Source organism: Engraulis encrasicolus, unplaced genomic scaffold, assembly GCF_034702125.1.
Source record: "Engraulis encrasicolus isolate BLACKSEA-1 unplaced genomic scaffold, IST_EnEncr_1.0 scaffold_183_np1212, whole genome shotgun sequence".
In the NCBI taxonomy this organism is placed as follows: domain Eukaryota; kingdom Metazoa; phylum Chordata; class Actinopteri; order Clupeiformes; family Engraulidae; genus Engraulis; species Engraulis encrasicolus.
In genome coordinates this window covers 10,888-26,739 of record NW_026945384.1, presented here as the reverse complement: position 1 = coordinate 26,739, position 15,852 = coordinate 10,888, and the positions used below count along the sequence as shown (strand labels likewise).

At 42.4% G+C, this 15,852-nt stretch overlaps 2 long non-coding RNA genes across 3 annotated transcripts; one reads left to right on the top strand and one right to left on the bottom strand.

Moving 5' to 3' along the window:
* Positions 1 to 915: 915 nt before the first annotated feature.
* On the bottom strand, positions 916 to 12,554 carry LOC134442609 (uncharacterized). The gene is made up of 8 exons (XR_010033410.1): positions 12,135 to 12,554; positions 4,707 to 4,776; positions 4,387 to 4,479; positions 3,851 to 3,941; positions 3,603 to 3,678; positions 3,285 to 3,500; positions 2,905 to 3,049; positions 916 to 2,183 (listed from the first exon to the last, which is right to left on the bottom strand). It is a non-coding gene; the product is annotated as an uncharacterized LOC134442609 (long non-coding RNA).
* Positions 5,405 to 9,857, top strand: LOC134442610 (uncharacterized). Of its 2 annotated transcripts, XR_010033412.1 has the most exons (6): positions 5,405 to 5,562; positions 6,172 to 6,281; positions 6,792 to 6,874; positions 7,292 to 7,390; positions 7,944 to 8,046; positions 9,439 to 9,857. It is a non-coding gene; the product is annotated as an uncharacterized LOC134442610 (long non-coding RNA). The 2 variants fall into 2 exon arrangements; XR_010033411.1 differs by lacking the exons at positions 5,405 to 5,562; positions 6,172 to 6,281 and having other exon boundaries at positions 6,292 to 6,874.
* Positions 12,555 to 15,852: the final 3,298 nt, after the last annotated feature.

The following is a 15,852-nucleotide window of genomic DNA, read 5'->3' as shown; positions in this document are numbered from 1 at the left end:
CCTTTTGCCTTGGTGCTAGCAGGTCGCTATGCTATTGGGACACATGGGGCATTTGGCCACCATGGTTAGGAACTTGGGTTATGCTATGGGTAACTGTAATAACGTAGTTACTATGCTCTCTCACTTGCAATGTACAATAAATTGGTAATCTTGATGGCAATGGCATTCGTCTTCTCCTGTGATTTCCTGGCATCTGGTTTCTTCACTGTTCTCCTGCACAAAGATGGGTAATGTATGCTTATGGCTGATGGGGTCCAATTAACTAAATAATAACTAAGTATGTAATAGTGATAACAATAATATCAATACTTGGGTATTAATTGGTAAATGGTAAACATACACGAGTCATATAGCAGAAGATGGTTATCAATTGTGCACTGGCGATAGCCCAGATTAAGTCTTATTAATTAAATTGGGTTATGGACTATTTTATTGGCCCAGCTAATAATCTTAATTAGCAATGTGGGTTAATTATGAAAAGTTACTACAATATTTTGAGAAAATTAAGGGTAAAGGGTTCTTGAAAAGCAAGACAGTTGAGATTCGAACAAATCCCATCTTAAGACAAATGGTACACACAGTCTCACCTATGCCAGACTTTGTGCACAATCTTTAAAAAGTCCTTTGATGCTCCATGTATGCAACACAATGCAAAATAGCATTTCTTGTTAATTGTATCGACTGCTTCAGAACTGAAGTAACCTCATCACTGCCTCCCATTCAGATCACTCAAATGTTCTAATCTGTTGCTAAAATAAATAAAATGTCTTATAGCAAATGGGACATCACTCTTTGTGGACGTCTTTTTGACTTTAAATTAACTCTGTGAGTTGTCATTCAAACATTTAAGTGACAGCATTAAAAACCTTGAAACTTCTAGTTTTCAAAATATACAGACAATTATCACATGGAAAGTGACAGGGGGGGTTTACTTTTATTTAGCAAACACTTTTGTTTACAAGGTTAAATCTTCAAAAGTCTTGACTACATACCTCTGCAACGTTTTTTTTTTTTTTGTAGAGTTGTGTTTACATTCAATTAAAAAAAAATTGTATTACATTAACTTTACTGTCATATTCTTTTTTGTTAGGCTTTTCAGAAGAGGGGGAGATAACAAATGTGATCTTTTTCAAGAATAATTAACACCACTGCGAATTTCATGAAGTATTGATGATTATGACTCGTACACTATCATCTCTTAACAACATTACCGGTGTATTACAAAACCCAAAAGTCTTGAAATTCGAAGTAGTGTTAAATACTCTTGAAAACTTTCTTATGAAATACTGTAGGATCCAACATATTGGAAGAAAAGACATTGTACCTTGGGTTAAGAGACAGTTCATCTGAATGAAAACTCTGCATTACATCAATGGGTCTTACATCTGCCACATCATATCATTTCACAATCGTCCAGTTTTACAACATATATTTTTTAAAAATATGATGGTAACACTTTATTTTAACATTACATAGCTTAGCACTAATACATACAATGTTAACCCATTGATGCCTAAAGCACTTGCAGAAAAGGGTGCTGATGCCATACAAAACTCCAGGCGCCAGGGCCAATGTTGCACAACCCAACATCCAGCATCAATGGGTTAATGCCTGTATAAGTAACTTGTAAGGCATGTACTAAGCGAAATCAAACATTTGTTAGGTCCTTACTGAAGTTATATTAGGTAATAAATCCCAAATTGTGCATGAACAAGGCATTTGCGAATACATGCCTAACGTATGTTTGATTTTGCTTAGTGCATGCCTTACAAGTTACTTATACAGCATACAGGCATTAACACTATGTATTAGAGCTAATAGATGTAATGATAAAATAAAGTGTTGCCAAAATGATAATCAAAATAATTCTGCTGGGAAGCTTTGAGAGAAGTTGTAGTGCCTTTGTTCGTTTGTTGGTTGAGATGGGAACGTCATAAACATATTCAAAGAAGGTGAAAACAGAGCTGAGCTGTGCTGGATATAACAAGTTGCAGACCCAGTAAAGCTTGAACAGCTTGTCAATTGTGCAAGTCAGGCCGTCTGCAACGGGAATGGTCACACGGTCATTCCTGGCGGTTATGACAGACTCTTCAGGTTCCCAATGCAGACCACTAGTGGTTGGGTTGTGGATTCCATCTCAGTGTCAGTAGTGCAGTGAAGAGGGATGTGAAGTTGGTTCCAGACTGAGAAGAAGTAGAAGAGGAGGAAGAAGAAGAAGGGGGAGAGAGAGAGAGACACATCATCAATAATACTTAATAGCAAGTTTTACTTAACTGATTGAAAGGTATGAAGCATACCAGTCAAACTAAGTATACAGGCATGAAAACGGGTCAGGGGTGAAAAAGGTGAGAAAGGTGCGGCGTGGCGCGGTGGCACGGAGCGGCGCGTGTGTTGCAGCGGTGCGCGCGAATGTGTGGTGTGCAGTGGCGTTTTTGGGGGATAGTGTTGAGTCATACTAGGGGGGTCTGGGGGCATGGTCTCCCATGGGAGAAAATTTAGCTAAAACCGTCTTTAAATGATGAATTTTGAGCATACTGTAGCGACCCAGGGACAGTGAACATAAGAACTGTCAACCATCTTCGTTACTTCATGACTGTCATGCTGACGCAAGAAATTTAAGCGGTTAAATAAGTTGTTAAAAGGTCACTAATCATTGTGTCAAAGTGAAATTTCTGTAATGCTTTCCTATGAAAATGTATAATCAAAAATCTGCAAAAACTGTGAGGTGTGTATTCACTTTCGTGATATACTGTATATGAAATTCATTTTGCAATGCGGTATACGTATGAACTTATACAGTATAATATCAGGAAGGAGCCAAGACTGACTTGCACCAACACAGACCCACACGCAAACACACCCAAACGCAAACACACACACACACACACACACACACATTCCTACCAAAGATGTCAGCGATGCAGAGTCCTAGCTGGCCAATAGTGTGTGAGGTGTTAAGTTCCGCCTCTCCGTGCAGCAGCAGCAGTTTGGAGGGCGGGACCTTTAGCTTGACTGACAGGTCTTCCACTGCATGCTTCAGAAGCTCTGTCTGCAACACACATACACATAAATATTACTGACACACACATCAGCTGTATAGGGTTATCTACTTTCCATGGCTTCCCCCAACTATAAAACAGAATTATAATACTTCCTGTAAAAAGTCTTTGACTAGGCAAAGCGCTATACAAAACAGATGTACTGCTGTGTGTGTGTGTGTGTGTGTGTACCTGTGCTAGTTGTATTTGGTGTATGTCTGGTCTGTGGCGTATCTTTAAGTTTACCAGTCGTGCCGGTGTGTTCTGCTGATGCTGCTGCAAGCGTTTTCATTGGCTGGTTTTCCTGCGAGGGCGTGGACTGCATACGATGGCGATGTCGGCATCGTCAGACTCCTCTCCTTCATCCTCCTCCTTTAATTGGCTAGCTGCCGCAGCAATCCCGGCCCCTCTGGTGATGGACGCAGCAGGGAGCCAAGCGCATCCAGCCTCATGTTAATCTCCCTGTCACACGCACACACACAATGTAAGGAAAGTTGACAAGTCACTGTAGAGAAAGTGTCAGTGCGTGGCATGCACACAAGTGTGTGTGTGTTGTGTACTCACGTTAGTTTGCGGTTGGGCCGCCGCCGTGCCTTGAGTGGTGTGGAGGGGGAGGGGGGCGGAACGCCTCAGCACAGTCCTAACACCAACACATACACACACAAGGATGCATTAACACACATCAACATGATGGATATGGTAAGCATACAGCAATAAATTGGAAAAATATTGTAGGGGCTACTATGTTGACTCATGGTCTGTGTGTGTGTGTGTGTGTGTGTGTGTGTGTGTGTGTGTGTGTGTACACTCACATTGTGCTTTGCATGGGTTTGGTCACCTGGTCCGAGTCATCTGAGAGTTCGGTACACTGCTTCCCTCACCATCGCTGTCGCTGTCAGAAATCTGTCAAACACACAATATACAGTCTCAAGTTTGCCGTCCGTGTTAGCTGTAACTCATCCAAATACTGCTACTTTATACAGCAGGCACATATTTACTGACCAAGTTGCTCTCTATGACAAAAGTGCTATGGGCTACAGTGACAGGTAAACAAGAAACAACAGGTTAACAACACTTGGCGCTAATTAGTTCTCTACAACTACAAACCGCTGCTGTTCCCTTCCGTTTGGGATCCATATCACCAAACTATAGTTCTCTTGAACTTAACGGCATTGTTATAAGAATATGGCTATGACAGCCTTAAATAGCAGGTTAAAATATGGTCATTGACATTTTGGTGACAAGGTCATAACTCTGTATCGCAATGAGGTCCTAACAGAGGCTCTGCATGAAAGTGTTTTTAAAGATTAAAAGAAGTTTTTAAAAGTAACTATCCTTTGAAAAATACCTGCACAAAATCAACCAGAAAAGACATCTCAGATTTTACACTGCAGCGGCTTCGGAGTCAGAAGATGTGTGAGAACTGTGTAGCACTTTTCATCTGAAAATGAGAGCAGAAAATTGTACAGCAGTACTTAAATTTCACATTTACCAAAGTCTCTGTGTTATTATAACACTATCACAGTAACATATTTATCACAATTGCATACAATACAACAATAAAAAAAAAATCTAAAAAAACAAATGAAAGGAGGCAGAGGGCCTGTAAGTGGATGGCAATTAGACACATGATCACATAGACAATATGATACACACACACACACTTACCATCAGTCTGATCATCCAACTGTTCAATCAGAGTAGGAGCTTGGACAGATGTGGCCACAAGACCTGGGCCCTGACGAAGAGAGAAGAGAGAGAGAGGGGGAGAGCACGTTAGTTCCCAGTGCATTGAAGGTACTTTTAAAATCCCGTAGCCATAACTGGTGTTGATACCTTGGTAGTCGCCACACTTCACACGCAGCTGTTCTACTCTGCCACATAAAACTCAAACTTTGAATCTTCTTTTCAAACGCCATGGTATCGTCACCAATTACCATTGCCTACAAAATCTCGTGCGTGGCAGTTTTATCCCTCGAACAGCGTACATCTGGCACGTCGCACCCTCCATCTGAAACAACTGCCGGTATTTTCCCAACACACCGTCATACGAGGTCTACCGAGACAAAACACGACAGCGTTGACCAGTTGCCCAGATCTACCATATTCAACTACATACTGAAACAGTGAAAACCACGACACTTACATGGAACTACGGTTCAAAGCTTGTCTATTGACTGGCCACAACAACAACCAAGCCGNCATAATGTGATTCGGAAATTCGTTTCTATCACCTTTCATCGAGCCAACACAAAACAGTGGGATACTGCTTGCTTTTACTGGTGCTATTCTTTATCATGTACGAGGGTGGCGGATGGTCTGATTTCCATTATTTGACGCAGAACTGCTTATGTCGGTACCTTACCTGTCGCTTCTGCCTTATCTGTCGCTTTGGGGTCCTAGCTGCGTTGCCCTGGTAACAACTGTAAACAAACGGCTGCAGTTAACTGCTCCGCTCCCTGACAGGATTTTTCATTCATTCGTGCCAATGAAACAGGAGGCCTCGATTCTTGCAGAAGATAAGGTACGTAACTGAGATATATATGTAAGAAAACTATTTAACCTCATAGACTAACCTTGTATACGGTACATTCTAACAATATATTTCTAAAGTTTTTAGTCATTCCCGTTCATTTGAAGCGTAATTCCCCCCTTACTGTGGCTAGTTTGGATGAGATGACTTGACCCTAGCTAGCATAACATAAATGGCAGCTAGCTCTACACTATTTCGGGCATTCGCTAACAATCAGTGTTCAGATAACTAGCGCAAACGTGCCGAGATATCTTGTTTATTATCAAAAAAACGCTTGTGTTGTGCCATGGCTTATATGGTGATGACGTTTGAGATTGTAAATTTACGGGCCACAGATGTGTCTATGGTAAGGCCGACCTGACGAGATAGCTGCCTACTGAGGTTTGATTGGATATGGACATTGTTTATTTCAGAAGGAAAATGTTTGGAGTGGAATTGTTTGGAAGACAATCTTGGGACAATTTTGCTCTTTGGGTCTTTGTGCCAACCATGCCAGCTATCGTAGGGTGCTCTGGGAACATCTTAGATCTGTTTACTGTATGTACACTTACTGAAATAAGCATTTTGTTTACATAAAATCCCTTGTCATTTCACCACTAGGTTTGAAACCCAGACAGCACGAAGCATCTTGCCGACGTCAAAATCAGATCAACAGAAAGGGACATCAGCCTTCTCTTGGGAATAGGCCAGATATGCCATAACAAGAAATGGTAAGTCTATCACTACATAAGATCCATAACAAAATACTCCTAGTTAAATCTTAAATGTGACCTGGTGGCATTATTGCGTGAATGCTTATGTTGCACACTCAATGAATAAGGTCCTCAAGTGTGTTGAGTTTTGCTGAGTTCGTTGTTTATTTACATTTTCCTCAGCATAACTGTACAGCTGACACTGCTGCCTTCTGTATCATAACAAAGCCTGTCACTTCCACGTTTCGTTCTTTATGTGACCGAAGTCACTGGCTACTGCACCATAGAGGGTCTCTGCACTCATTGCTGGTCCTATGATGCCATCTATTGGCGAGAACGTGCAACAGCATAATTAAACTAAAAGACAACTTCTGACAGGACAACAAAAAGACAGGGAGTGAGAATAAGGGAATAACAAAAAGACAAAAATGGGGGGTCCACTACACTTGCATACCTGATTGTGATGCTGTCACTCATTTTCTAGTCTATATCTTGGACTGAAAAAGGATTACATTATTATGTTTTCAGGTGTTTTGCCCCTGCGGTTGTGAAGAGGATGCTGTGGAGGTGGCAGCATGAACGTGTCACACAGACATTGGCTAAACTACTCGGTAGGTACAACGAAATAAAAGAAACCACCCCCTCAACCCTGTTTATGCTGCACTGTACCTATTATAACCAGTTTTTATATAGACCATTATTTGAAATACTATGAGAGCCTTTCTGTTAGGATACTGTACAGCAGGGATGGGCAACTGGAGGCTCGGGCGCCACATGCAGCCCAACTTCTCACTTTTTAAAAAAAGAAAAAGGACAGTTTTTAACCCCCTATAAATCAATAGTGTAAGCATTCAGGTATAAATAAAGAAAAAGTGAAGTATCCTTTTGTAAATTCTCTCAAGTGCGTGGTGATGTGGCCCACTGATTGTGGTAATTAAAAATGTTGGCCCACCTTATAATGAAAGTTGCCCACCCCTGCTGTACAGCCTACAGTGATACTGAGACTTATTCCTGTCTTTATTTGCCAGGCTTCTACACTTGCCCTCAGAGTTCACATATGGTGACGTGCACAGGTGTCCAGTCAGGTTCAGACTGATGCTGGTAACAAGAGGAGAACATGCTAATTGGTAAGTGAGATCCCTGCTTAACAAAAATCCACACAGCACAACAAGTAAGCCTAGTTTGTGGTATCAAATGTAAAATGGAAGTTTCATCAAAAAGTTGTAGAACACATCTGAATAAATTGCAGGCCATCAAAGTTGTGAATGGGCAGGGAAAACACAACCAGTAGGCTTATGAATTACTTTGACTCAGCACAGCAGAGCAGATGCGATGCTACCATTCCTTGGGAATATGACACAGAGGTCTTAATTGTGGAAAAAATAAATGTCAAAACGTCTATGATTCCCAAAGTCCACATGGGGTATATTCTACAAGAGGAGTATTATATTAAAATTCAGATGAGACACAACAGATACAGCTTACTTTCTTGTAGACTGAAGACAGAGGCCACTTAGATAAACTACTCTACACACACCCAGAGTGAACCCAGAAGCACAATAATAAGCCTGCAACTGGGGTGTGTTGTAACACTCATAACTGCATTACCACAAAATGTAATGCAAGACTGTAATCTAATAGTTTTGTACTGCAATGTCGCCTTGGATTTTGTCTGTTCAGATGCTGTGTTGCTGCCAGTCCACGGATGTACACAAATGGCTCACCTGGAGGAGGAGGGCGGTCAACGACATTACTCAAGTATTGACAACAAATGTGCTCTACGGTAGGTTGGTTATTACAACCCATATACAGTCCCTGGCAAAAAGTATGGAATCACCTGTCGTGGAGGACGTTCATTCAGTCGTTTTTATTTTTTAGAAATATGATGGATCACAGACCCGACTCAGAACTGAACTCATTTCAGCTGGCGGCTAACTGGTCTCATAGGAGTCCATGTTAACTGCTAGCTCGGAGGTAAAATTTGCACTGCCGTTCTCAGAGAACGGTTGAAAGTACAGGAGAAAGGTAAAAGTCAGTTATTTAACTCAAGGGGATGTGTAATATGAGCTTATTTCCAAAAATGGGACAGTATCACTTTTAAATGGTCAATGGCAAGGTCCCAAGATGTTCTGTCACTGTAATCAGAGACATTTGAAGCCAAATTGATAAAGGATACCGTTTTTTCTCATTAATACTATTACTCCGAGGCTGTACGTTGTTCCAAAATCCAGAAAAAGTTTTTGAAGTGCTTGTTTGTGTGTTTGTTTTTCATGATTCCATATTTTTTTCCTCAGAGCTGAGTCATTCCATATTTTTTTTCCCTATGCATGCTCTAAAAAAGTAACTCTTACTTACTAATGGAATTACTTTTCATGATTTCTTTTGGTGTTTCTTAAGGCCAGACAGTTGCCCTTTGAAATGAGTTCAGTTCTGAGTCAGGTCTGTGATCCATCATATTTCTAAAAAATAAAAATGACTGAATGAACATCCTCCACGACAGGTGATTCCATACTTTTTGCCAGGGGCGGTAAAAACCTAACTTGCTCAGCCTCTGAGGCACATAAAAACATGAAATTAGTTGCATTTAAAAGCCAAGACCATCATCTTGCATGAGAATGGACAGGAGTCTGCATATTGGAATGCACCCATGTCACTTTAGGCGCCTTGGACAATGCATCGTGTATGCAGCATCAGGCTAAAATGGGTTAATAATAGGGCTGGGTATTGCAGCCATGTTCCTGTATCGATTCGATTTCGATTCTTAGGGCTTTGAATCGATTAATCACGATTCAATTCGATTCGATTCATTCCGAATCGATTCAATCCGTTCCCTTCTTGGTGCCAGGATTTCCCCCGCTGTTGCCTATTTTTATACTGTCAAAGGGCTGTGGCTTGACAGTGTTAACAGATTGCTAATTTGTAATAAGTAGACCTAGGCCTAATTGACTAATACCTACTGGGTATTTTCCATAGACCTAAATTAAACAAAAAGAACAAAAAGAAAAAGAACCAAAAAATCGATTTTGTGCCCTGTGAATCGATTATGTGAATCTCGATTCGATTTGATCGATTATCGATTACATCGATTATTTTACCCAGCCCTAATTACTAACACACACACACACGCACGCACGCACGCACTCTCCTCTAATCTTCTCTCTTTGCCAAACTTTAGATGACATTTCCAGCATGTCCAACTCATCAGCATCAGGGGAGATTCGGTGGAGGTGGTGCACCATCCAGGACCAGTCATGGGCCACCAAAACCTCTGCAAAATCTACACTTCTTGTGAACCCTGTAGAAGACACTACAACCACAAAACTGCTAAGAAACCATCACATACTGCGTCACATCATGGTTCTCCATGTGTTACTGCACCCTCGGCACAAGTTCTTTGCTAGATTGCCATCTGGCAGATGCATCAGGACAGGAATGTAGCTACTATTTGTGATTATATCTTCCCACACTCTTACTTGCTTTGCATGGCAGTGTGTCTCAATGTGTGTCAGAATGGAAGGTGTCGCACCATTGAAGTCAATGGGCAGTGGCATTGCATCAGGGTTATAGAAGCCCAGATATCCTTGATGCTTTGATGCCAGCTGGTCACCCACACTTCCCTCTTCATTGTCCCATAGATTTCCATACCACGCTTTGGTACTTTGGTGGTATGGACATTCTAACTCACCAGAAGAAAAAAAACCATTGAAAATGAATGGAAGGTTATGTCTGGTGATTTCTGGTAAATTAGAATGCCCATAACATCAAAGTGGCACTGGATTACTCAACCATTTGTCTCTTAAAAGATAGTTTCTGCCAATTTCAATATGCTGTTGTATAGCTCATGCTACCCTTGACTTGTCAGTAGGCTACCCGGTGATGATGGCATTCTTTTGACTCAGCTCTTTCTGAGATCTGAGCTATTCTAATGGGGGCAGACTTTGATTGTATTAAAAACCTTCTTAACATAGGCCTAATCCAAATACCATCCCAAAAGGTATCACTGTCTGTTTGCTAGTTGTCTGCTGATGTTGCATAACCTTTTGAATGTTATTGGGAATAAATGAAGATGTTTTTTTGAAATGTAAACAAACGCCTGCCCCCATTACAATGACATGGGTATGTGGAAGAGCTGTCCCTTACTCATGCACCTGTTTAACAAAATGTTATTTTTATTCAAGTAGGGGTATGCAGTGTATAAGTTTTTTTGTTTGTTTGTTTGTTTTTTTGTTGTTGTTTTTTAAAAAAAATATAAATGGCACATTACTTAATACTGTAAGTTATTTCAGCTGATTTAAACTGGCATCTGGGAATTCCAAAATAAAGGTGAAATAAAACACTGGTGTCCCTGCAAGCTTCTACTTAGTTGCATTTTTAACGTTGTTATGTTATAGAGAATATAATTATTATATAATTGTTACCAGGTAAAAACGAAAAGCAAGTTAATGTAATCCAGTCACTTGCTCAGTCTGTCACAGTAGCAATATTCAGTCAATGAGTGCATTCCCTCGTATTTTGGCGTTTTGCGTGGTATCTGTGGGGATCAAGGTAAGCAGATCGTGGAAATAGTAGGCTATAGATAGGTTATAGATGTAAAATAGTATACTGTATTAACTTACAGATGTAAAATATTTCGCGGCCAATATAAACTTAATGTACCGGTGGTCGTGTGTTACACAACGTGCTACATTAGCTTAGCAGTAAACATAGTAAATCAGTGAAAGCCCATTGGGAAACTCCAACTCCCATTGTCATTGTGACACAGCACTCCACAACACACAAGTGAACACTGCACACTGCACACAACGAAATTGCATTTATGCCTCACCCGTGCAAGGGGGCAGCCCTCAGTGGCGCCCCATGGGGAGCAGTGCGGTGGGACGGTACCATGCTCAGGGTACCTCAGTCATGGAGGAGGATGGGGGAGAGCACTGGTTGATTACTCCCCCCACCAACCTGTCGGGTCGGGAGTCGAACCGGCAACCTCTGGGATGCAAGTCTGACGCCCTAACCGCTCACCCATAACTGCCCTTCAGGGGGTATAACAAGCCTGTGTCGAAATTCATTTCAGTACATTAAGATCGATGAATGCGACGCGATTTCAATGTTAATGTTCTGCTTCACGGTGTTTTGTTATTAAATAAAAACGAACAGTCTACCAGGAAAATTTAAAATACGATTGTTTATGAACAGGCGATAACCCCGACAGCCTCTAAAACATGGATCGTTCATTTCAGCCAATCAGGTGACAAGAGCGACAGATAAGGCAGAAGCGACAGGTAAGGTACCGACAGCTTACGTTTGAAGCGCTGAAGTTTAAAATCGCCTCTATGCTAGCTAGCCCTTGCCTTGCCCCCTCCGATACCTGTTACTAGCAGCATCCACTTTTGCCCCACTACCAGTACTAGCTCTACGTCAATCCATCCGTGGTGTTTCAGTATCCTTGCACAAATCCTGTCAGACTTTCTTTCTTTTATGTTCAGAAAATAGCTTTCAAACTTCACATCAGTAAAGTGCCGCCTGATTTATTCCACACCAGCTAATTATCAGTTACCATATTAGCAACCAATGTTAGCAAACCATCCAATATCACATTTCAAACCTTTAATTTTCCCAACACAACACGTTTTAACCATTAAGTTAGTCCACATGTGAATTAAAAGAAAATAAATATAATTTATAGTGCAAGCGTTAGAGCTAACTGAGTATCAATAACTAGCTAAATCTGTAGGCTAGCTTAATGTTCACAGAATCACTGAGGCTGTTCCAATGTTCGTACAGCAAAACTTGTGAAGCAGGGTTTGATTTTAACCATACATTAACGGTAACACACGTAATTGTTACGAAATTATACCAATAAAGTGAATTACTTACGCCAGCCTCTCTCGGTGTCTGAAGTCAAGTCGCCGCATCTTGCATTTCCAACGGTAGAAAAGGCGGGCGGAAGTCTGCTTTCAAATGTCCACAGTCACGCGATTGGACAGCCAAACGGCCGTTAGTTTCTCACTTGTTGTAGCACGACCCAGAAATGAATCTCTTAACTTCAGGTTTCACACATTCTGTGAAATCTTACACAAAAATGACACATAATCTGTCAATGCTGTCTACACATCCCAATGTGTTATTTTTTTGACACATCTGTTTAGGCAGTCCCCATTGGGTAAATGATTAACTATATTCAGACGTCTAATGGACCTCATAGTTTGACGTCAAAATAGTATACCTATTTTGCACGTCATTTTTGGGTACAGAACTGGTCTTAGACGGACGGACGCGATATGGACAAGATATGAACGTCTATGTGACGTTCTATGTTTAGTGGGGCTAATGTCCCTAACAGGGTGGAACACTTCCAGCAACCACATTTGATAAAACGACCTCTAATTACTACTATATACATCCTTGAGCTTGACAATTATGCATTTCTTATAGTTAAACATGTCAATATTGAAAAACAATATGAAAAAAATATATTCCACTAGTATTTTTCCCCCAACTTTACAAGCCTGAAATGTTGCCGCAAAAAGAGAATCACCCAACTACAGTCAGGATCGGTAGGCAGACGTCAGTACCTAGCTCGAAACCTGGCATGTGAAATGAACAAGGAGGAAATGAACTAATGCTAAGCTGGACTATGATTGTTGTTGTGATGCCTTCTCTCAGTGAGAAGCTTCTCCTTTGCTTCTTCGATTGTCTTGACTTTTCTTGGAGTTTAAATCAAACTTAAATAAATTTAGCTAAATTTGCGGTACATATTTGACCTCAAATGTGTCAATATATCGTAATCCTTTTGTTCAAACGTAGCGAAAATAAATCGTCACGCACACAAAATCATGGTAGGCTATATGTGAGTTCAGGGGCGAGTTTAGGCTATTTTTAGTGGGGCCACGGCCCCACCGTGACTTGGCTCGGCCCCACTAGCTCAGGAGCCTTTTAAAATATTATTTGAGAATTGGAAATATACTGCGCAATATTCTGCTGCTACTGCAGAACCCTGTGTATGAGCTTCAAGAAAGGTCTTGTGACGAGTCTGCTACACCTCTTCTGATTGGTTTGCATCTTCATGCAACTGCCTGCCGCCAGAGTTGTGTTCAGTTATGATTTTTGCGAAAGTAGTTTCTGGATTTATCATGCAGCCGAGGCAGAACCCAAATCGGCGCATATTCTTGTGATGAGAAGGTATGGAGCACACACCACACACAATAAGGTGGTGTAGGCTACAGTGCTATGTGCGGACTATGATAACATTGATTGTCATCATAACTGACATAATTTTGTAAGCGTTGGTTAAAAAAAGTGTTGCCATTGTAACCGAGCGTTGGCACTTTGTCATTATATATATTTAATAACTGGACACTGGATTCAGAAGGAGAAACTTCAGATCTGCTTTACTTCATCCGGAAGTCAGAGAGAGACAAATGGGCACGAGAGTTGATATATGTACACAGACCTACGGAAAGCCCCGAGGGGATAAAATACATTCACTCTCTTATTCTGTCTCATACAAATCTGTTACATATGTCCCCCCCCACAAGAATAAACGTCCTCGTTTATCGAACATACACAAGGAAGGACAGAAAAGAAAAAAAACATGGCATACCCAGCAGCAGGAACCACCAACAGGGTAACACAGCCCAATATAGGACTGCTTCTATCACAAAACACAAGCGTACATGTCAACAGAACACATACACAAATCTTACAGTGTTACAACAAACACTTATCCACACATTTCTTCCTTTTTTTTTTTTTTTTTTAAAACTCACTGTCTGAAACACATTCTTACACTCAGTATATAAGAAAATCACTTAGATGCTCTGGTGCCCGCAGCACACGTCCTTGCCGACTGCGAGCAGGGGCAGTCGGAATAGAGTCCTCTGCCGAAGAGGGCCCCACATCCAGGTCAGGTAGCCCACCCTGGTCAGTGGCCTGAGACACAGGCCCTGGAGAAAAGGAAGAGGTGGGCAAGGGAGGGCCAGTCACTCGCGGCTGTGAGGGCATGTGAACCGGCAGTGTATAAGGCCTTAGTCTATTGTAATGCACAACCTGCTGTCGTTCGTCACAGTCAAAGGGGTTGGCGATGCGATAGGTTAGGCCAGGCACATCACCTGAGGTCATTACCTGCAGAACCACATAAGGCCCTTTCCAATGCGGGGCCAGCTTCATGCGGCTTTCCACTGGGTTGTTTAGCCACACCATAGCACCCACCTTGTAGGGAGTGTGACGTGCTCTCTCGTCGTGGTAAAATTTTTGTCGTTCCTGAGCCTCCGCCCCATGCATACGGGTCTTGTTGAAGGCAGTTTCAAGTTTTGCCCGCACGGAGGAGGCAAACTCAGAGTGAGACCCGGGTGCTTGTGTCCCCACAGCATGGGAGGGTACCAGCACGTCCGCTGGGACTCTTGCCTCACGCCCGTGAGCAAGAAAGTAGGGAGTGAATTTTGTGCTGGCATGTACAGATGTGTTGTATGCGAAGGCCACCTGTTTTACATACTCATCCCATTCACCCCCACAGTCCAGTAGTGTCTTAGCCAGCTGATCAATCAAAGTCCTATTAAAGCGCTCCACCATTCCGTCTGATTGCGGATTGTATGGAGTGGTGTGTGTCTTAGTGATTTTCAGTAGCTCACAGAGGCCTCGCATAACATCTGCTTCAAACTGACGCCCCTGGTCGCTGTGAAAACGCTCTGGCACCCCATGCACCAGCACATAGTCCTCAAAAAGACAGCGAGCCACTGTCTGAGCAGTCTGATTAGGCAAAGGATATAAATTGACAAATTTAGTGAAGTAATCCTCCACTACAAGCACATACCTGTTACTTTTGCTGGTCAGTGGCAACTCAACAATGTCCGCCGCCACTCTTTCAAAAGGCCGGGTTGCGCAAGAGGTGCCCATCGGTGCCCTATGAGGGGGCACTGGAGACCGGCGTGTCAGGCATGCTTTACACTGCTCACAAAAGTTCTTAATGTCCTTGAACATGGACGGCCAGTAGCCAATCCGTCGTGCTTGTTCCCACACACGCTCTGCTGCAAAGTGGGCAGAGGCTGGGTTACCGTGCAGTTGTGTCAGGAGGTCAGGGACGAGAGAGGAAGGGACCACAATTTGACAGAGTCTTTCGCCCGACAAGGAGCAGTTCACAGACCGGCAAAGCAGTCCGTCTTGGATGGTCAAACGGTCGAATTCTGTCCACAGCTTTCGCAAAGTGCGAGAAGCTCCCTTCATCCGTGCTTTATGTGGCCTCCGTGACTGTTCTAGCCAGCCGCGGACCACTTGGATGTCTGCGTCTGCCTCCTGCTGTGCCTTAACATGAGCTACCCCACACCCAAGAGTCAATGTCAGTGTCTCAGCAGACTCAGGCTCAGTCGATGTGACAGTCTCTGAGGATGGACGGGTCTCTGCAGGTTGCTGTGGAATAGGTGTAGCAGGGTCAGAGTGTATTGCATTAACCTCCACCGAGTCAACAGAAGGGCATGTTTCATTGTCCCTGTCTGGTCTGCGAGAGAGAGAATCTGCATTCAGGTGACGCTGTCCGTCTTTGTACACAATGTCCCAGTTGAGGGGATCCAGTTCTAAGATCCACCTGCTCCGTCTGCCA